Source organism: Ictidomys tridecemlineatus, chromosome 5, assembly GCF_052094955.1.
Source record: "Ictidomys tridecemlineatus isolate mIctTri1 chromosome 5, mIctTri1.hap1, whole genome shotgun sequence".
NCBI lineage: Eukaryota > Metazoa > Chordata > Mammalia > Rodentia > Sciuridae > Ictidomys > Ictidomys tridecemlineatus.
Genome location: NC_135481.1, coordinates 11,751,081 through 11,756,931, shown reverse-complemented (window position 1 = coordinate 11,756,931; position 5,851 = coordinate 11,751,081). Strand labels below are relative to the sequence as shown.

The 5,851-nt window shown below is 39.6% G+C and overlaps 1 long non-coding RNA gene across 1 annotated transcript; it reads left to right on the top strand.

Annotated features, from left to right (window-relative positions):
* Nucleotides 1-49: 49 nt before the first annotated feature.
* LOC120886188 (uncharacterized) lies at nucleotides 50-4,519 on the top strand. The gene is made up of 2 exons (XR_005728961.2): nucleotides 50-346; nucleotides 3,263-4,519. It is a non-coding gene; the product is annotated as an uncharacterized LOC120886188 (long non-coding RNA).
* Nucleotides 4,520-5,851: the final 1,332 nt, after the last annotated feature.

The window sequence follows — 5,851 nt, the reverse complement described above, 5'->3', positions numbered from 1 at the left end:
AGGTGAGCGGCGCCCGCGTGACAATCGGCGTGTCACGTGACCCAGACGTCTCATTCTCGGCGACCGGGGCTGGACCGTCTCGCGGCCTGGATGTGGAGCTCCAACTGCTTGCGACCCGTGGTGCGCGACATCGGCCACGGCTCCCCGGGGCTGACGACTCACGGCCTGGGGAAGCAGAGAGTGGCCGATCACCACCGAGGCCGCGACTCTATACTAGAATTACCAAGCGCGCTCCATTGCGGAAGCGCAGGACCTACGTAGGGGGCTGAAGGGAAAAGGCCCCGCTAGGGCGCGAACTGGACCGGGAGTCAGCGCTCGCCCGGCCTCAGGGGCGTTCCAGGCCAAGGTAACCGAAGATTAAAGCCACAAGACCGTTCTGTAAAATGCTGGGTGGCTAGAAGAAGCTGGAATACGGTGGTCTGGAGTGTTCTGCTAGAGAAGGGATCATAAGGTCACAACAATGTGATCTACTTATGACCCGAAAAAAAAAAAAAAGGTGTACTTTTAAAGCAAACTTGAGGCATCCATTGCCTGTCTGCACGTGGTGCTCTTCCCTTCACCGATAATTATGAATCTCCTAGTTGACTGCCCTCAAATCCCCTCCCTCCAGACAAAATTCTACCTACCCTGGTGGGTATTTACTGCAAGCAGCGGAGGTACTGCTGGGACCTAAAGCAGAAAGGAGAATGCCCAGAAGTAATGACAGAGGCTTCTTCCTGCTGGGGCTGACTTAGAAAGCCCAAGAACCAGAACTTAATTCTGTGGACCGTTGAAAGTCATCCCAAAGATCTGTGTTTTAGAAATTATAGGCTCAATACTTGGATAGATAAAAAAAACAAAACAAAAAAAAACAGTTAGGAGGCCCTTTTTATAGGAGGTAGAGACTAATGAGAGCCTGAACTACAGCAGTGGGGAAGAAAGAAAGCTGTAGGTCCAGGAAATAGGTATCCAAAAAAGTGGCTTGAGGAGTGGTCAGTCAGAATTCTACAGATAGTTATTAAGTCAGACTCCAATTTTCCTTGTTCATCACTATATTATTACAGCATAGTTGAGTGCTGCCAAGTCACACACAAAATTGTCTCTACAATCTTTGGGTTCCAAAACTTGAAACAAATTCCATCCAGGCCCTGAAAATGAACAGTACCTTAGGAATTTGTGGGGCAATATTAAAAGTTCTAACATACAGCAAGTTGAATCCTCACTGCAAAAGGAAATAAAAACCATGCTATGGTTTGCCATCACTTGGCTAGTAAGTACTTTTAAATTTTTTATTTTTTTAATTTTTTTATTTATTTTTAGTGAGAGAGGGAGAGAGAGAATTTTAATATTTATTTTTTAGTTATCGGGGGACACAACATCTTTGTTTGTATGTGGTGCTGAGAATCGAACCCCGACCGCACGCATGCCAGGCGCGAGCTACCGCTTGAGCCACATCCCTAGCCCCACTTTTAAATTTTTTAAATAACTGACTTTGAGGTATTGGGGATCAAACCCAGGGATATATCATCTCTGAGCTGCATTTCCAGCCCTTTTTATTTTTATTTTTAGACAAGGTCTTGCTAAGCTGCTCAGGTTGATGTTGAACTTGTGATCTTTCTGCCACAGCCTCCCATGACATGCACTGTTCTAACACTTGCATTCTTAATGCTAATTTCTTCACTGCATAAATCTAAATTTTCATCAGTACTAATAAATGGGTACTCCATCAGTCAATATCCAGAGTAACAACCTAGAGAATCCCAGAGTCATTGTCAGAAGAGCCAAATCAGGTTTTAGGATCCAAAATTGAGGAGGGTTCACAACAGATTCAAAGGTGAAAGCAAGAGGTTTCAGGACTGAGTGTGCGCCAGAGCACCCTCTTCTGTGATATTCATCCCATACCAGGGGAGAGGAATCAGTCACAAGATTAAAGAGCTGGACTTGATGAAGAAATTATAAAATTACTAGTGAAAGTACTTACATATTTTTGAGACAATATTTCAAAAATTTCAATCATTCTATCTCACCAATATACAATTAGAAAGTTAATAAATAACTATGTTTCTAAACAGTTATAACCTAAATAAATGTTCAGAGCCTAGCATAAAATAGTGAAAATTTAGCCATGTGCAGTGGCATATACTTGTAATCCCAGTAGTTTGGGAGGCTGAAGCAGGAGAATCTCTAGTTCAAAGCAACTCAGTGAGACCCTGTCTCTAAGTAAATTCAAAAAAAGATGTGGATGGATGTGGCTCAGTGGTTAAGTACCCCTGGGTTCAAGCCCCAATACCAAAAAAAAAAAGGAAAGGAAATTTAAATGAGTAAGTAGTTCTTAGCAATATAAATTATTTAAATTACTATTTATTCAGTATTTCCAACTATTTATTTGAGACATGGTCTCCCTAAATGCTGAGACTGGCCTCCAACTTGTAATCCTCTTGCCTCAGACTCGCTACAACTACAGGTGTGTGCCACTATACACAGCCATCAGTTTTTTCAGTAGATTAATAATCAAAATAATGATACTAATAATATATAATGTTTGGTTGATTCTGTAATTTTCCCTTTTATTAAAGGCAGCTTGTTAAACTAATAAAAACATGATTTCATTTTTATAACTATAGCTTCTAATAAAGTCACTATAGATATCAGAAAAAAATTTAGTGTCAGACAATGTTATTTGGCTCACAAATTAAGAGTCATCACTGCAGAAGCAGAGAGCAAAATGACTAATTTTGTCTGGGGAAGTCTTTTACAAAGAAGGTGACCTTTGGACTGGCTCCTAAAGTATGAGTTAGCCAGGCAGGGAAGGGGAGCATGGGCAAGGCACAGAGGTCTAAAAGAAGATGGTATATTGAATATAGTGTTTTTGGAATAGGAAAAGACTATGTCCCATAATTTCCTTACTTCCAAGCCCTCTATTCCCTTCTTGAAAGACCTCTCTCACTTCCCACATCTACCACCTAATCAAACATCTAAACTTAAATTTTACCACCCTGAAAATCACTGACTTCTCAAACCTGGGTAAGTTCCCCCTCTGGGATCCCATGACTCTCTGAGCTTATCTCCTTCAGAGCACTGATCCCATACTATTGTAAGTGTGTGTCCATTTGTCTGTTCCACTTGAGGAAATGCTCTTTAAGAACAGATTCTGGGTTCCCTGTTATACTCCTAGCCCCTGGCACAGTATCTGGCACACAGTATAAGTTCAATAAGTAACTTGTTAAATGAATGACTGAGGGGCCTAACTATCTCTTCTTTTTATCATCTACTTATTCTTTAGGTCTCAATCCAGACCAGCCCAACAAGGATGCTGTGAGTGGAGTATAAATGGCTGGACAGTGATCCCCTCAACTGGGGATGGGGCAGCTAGTGAAGAACTCTTTCCATATGTGCTGTGATGCAAGATGTTTTTCAAAGCATTCCCTACTCTGGGGCTTTTACATAGCACCCCTTATTTTAGCCTTCTTTATTTGTTTTTATCCCCTGTAGATCTCATATGAATGAGTATCCTTACTTCCTAAGCCAGGACTCTGCACATAGTCTGTAGCAAGTCATTGTTGAATGAATGAGGAAGGATTTATGTTAATTTTTGAAGTCAGAATTTTGATACATAGAGGAAAAGAGCAGTCCATGGAGAAGGATGATAGTCTAGAAGGAAAACATGTTTTCTCTAGGATCTTCCTGGGACGCAGCAGACCTTTGATGAATATGTTTTGAATGAATAAACTTAAGTGAAGATCGCTGAAGAATCTGGAAGGATTCCAGGAAACTGCCCTATTTGGTTGGAACGAATAATGCATGAAGAGAAATACTGACAAAAATAATCTTAGAAAGTAGGTTGAAGCTGAGTCAATAAGGGAAGTGGAAAACTATAAAATGAGATACTATGTACCAGACATATGTTATATTATTTTTTTTCACAATGGGGTGAAATTGAGTATAATCTACATTTTACAGATGGGGAAACTAGCTCTCAGAATTAAAATAATTTGACCATAGACCTCAAATTACCGTAGATAGTTGTCAGAACCAGTACTTGGACCCAGGTCTTTTGCTCCAAAATCAGTTTTCTTATATGTTTATGGTACTTCTTTAAAAGCTGGACTGCATGTTGCATTGAAATTTTACTCTTGACTCCATGGGAAAACAAAAATTTTTAAATTTACTTATATACATCTTTATTTTTATATGGTGCTGAGGATCGAACCCAGTGTCTCAGATATGCTAGGTAAGTGCTCTACCTCTGAGCCACAACCCCAGCCCTAAAACAAATTTCCTTAGTGAAGGAGCAACAAGGCCAGAACTAAGATAAATCTGCTAGCATATATACAGTATATATTGAGTGGGGAAAGCCTAATTTGGTAATGATTATCTCTGAGCCTAGTGGCAAAGAAATTTCTAAACAACCTGAACATCCCCGTGTGCTATGGATTCAGAATTCACTTGGGATTGATAGCTTCATTTCTGTCACAATGGCCAACTATATCAACAAGACTTTAAACTTTATTAAATTAATTTTAAGTAGAGAGTGCCAAAATTGTCTTTGTTTCTTGACTCTCTTTAAAACCATTTCATCTCACAGGGGAGCATCTTTGCCTCTACTGCACACTGTTCTCTCTAAGCTCCTCCCTTCCTAGTGCTAGATTTACAAAACTTTATGCAATTTCCCACTAGTGAACATGTACAATTTCTTAGTGTAGTTAGTATTCTGTGTTGCATTTTCCTTTGTTAGCCCAATTCTCTATTTTCTCCTAGTCATATAATCATCTCAGTTATCTTATTCAGGTTTAGTCTATAATTCTCAGCAGGCTTTCCCAAATCTAGACACATACTTCTTGTAATAATTGACCTCTCCAGTCCTGCCACACATTTCCTGGGCCATATTTTTTTTATGGTATACTTTTTTTACATACGTGTCTTTTTGCATGCCATTTATTCAGAACTTTTGAACTTCAGACATGGAACTACATAATAATTGAATAACCATCCAGACATGGAACTACATAATAATTAAATAACCATCCATACAACTTCATTTACACTTGTCATTCACACTCTCCAAACTTCATTGGACCAAGGAGATATAAAGGAAATATGTTGGAAATACATTTCCAATATCTTGGAAAACCCTTGAATGTACACCAAACTGAGATGCACTTCAACAAAGAACCCATTGATCACAGAAAGGGCCCCAAATTACTTTCATTTCACTTTGGTATCTCTGTTTTAAATACTTCTTTGATCTTCCATTCAGTCAATGTAACTTTTCCAAGTTTCCCTGCTTAATTTTAAGTTCAGGGGCTGGGATTGTGGCTCAGCGGTAGAGCGCTCCCTTACACGGGTGGGACCCGGGTTCGATCCTCAGCACCACATAAAAATAAAGGCATTGTGTTGTGTCCATCTACACCTAAAAAATAAATATTTAAAAATTTTTTAAGTTCAAAGATGTCCAGATATGGACAGGGCTTTTTTATACATTTAGGAAACAGAGCACCAATGGGGACCTTCAATAGATTTGTGTTAAAGAAATGGTGGTGGAAAGGAGTATTTGGGGGGTGGCAGAATGCAGTACAGTTCAGACACAGAAAGATAGAAGTGAGCAACTAATGGATAGAGTGGGGATAGAAATAAGGAAAAGGAGAAAGAAAAAGACATGAGGGCTTATCAGCTTGGTTTCTTGACTAATGATAGAGTACTGAATGAACACAAAAGAATAGATTTTGGAAAAGATGAGTGCTGTTTTTGTTTGTTTGTTTGTTTGTTTTGTGTGTGTGTGTGTGTACCAGGAATTGAAACCAGGGGCTCTCTCAATCACTGAACCATCCCCAGTCCTTTTTATTTTTTATTTCTCGCTAAATTGCTGAGGGCC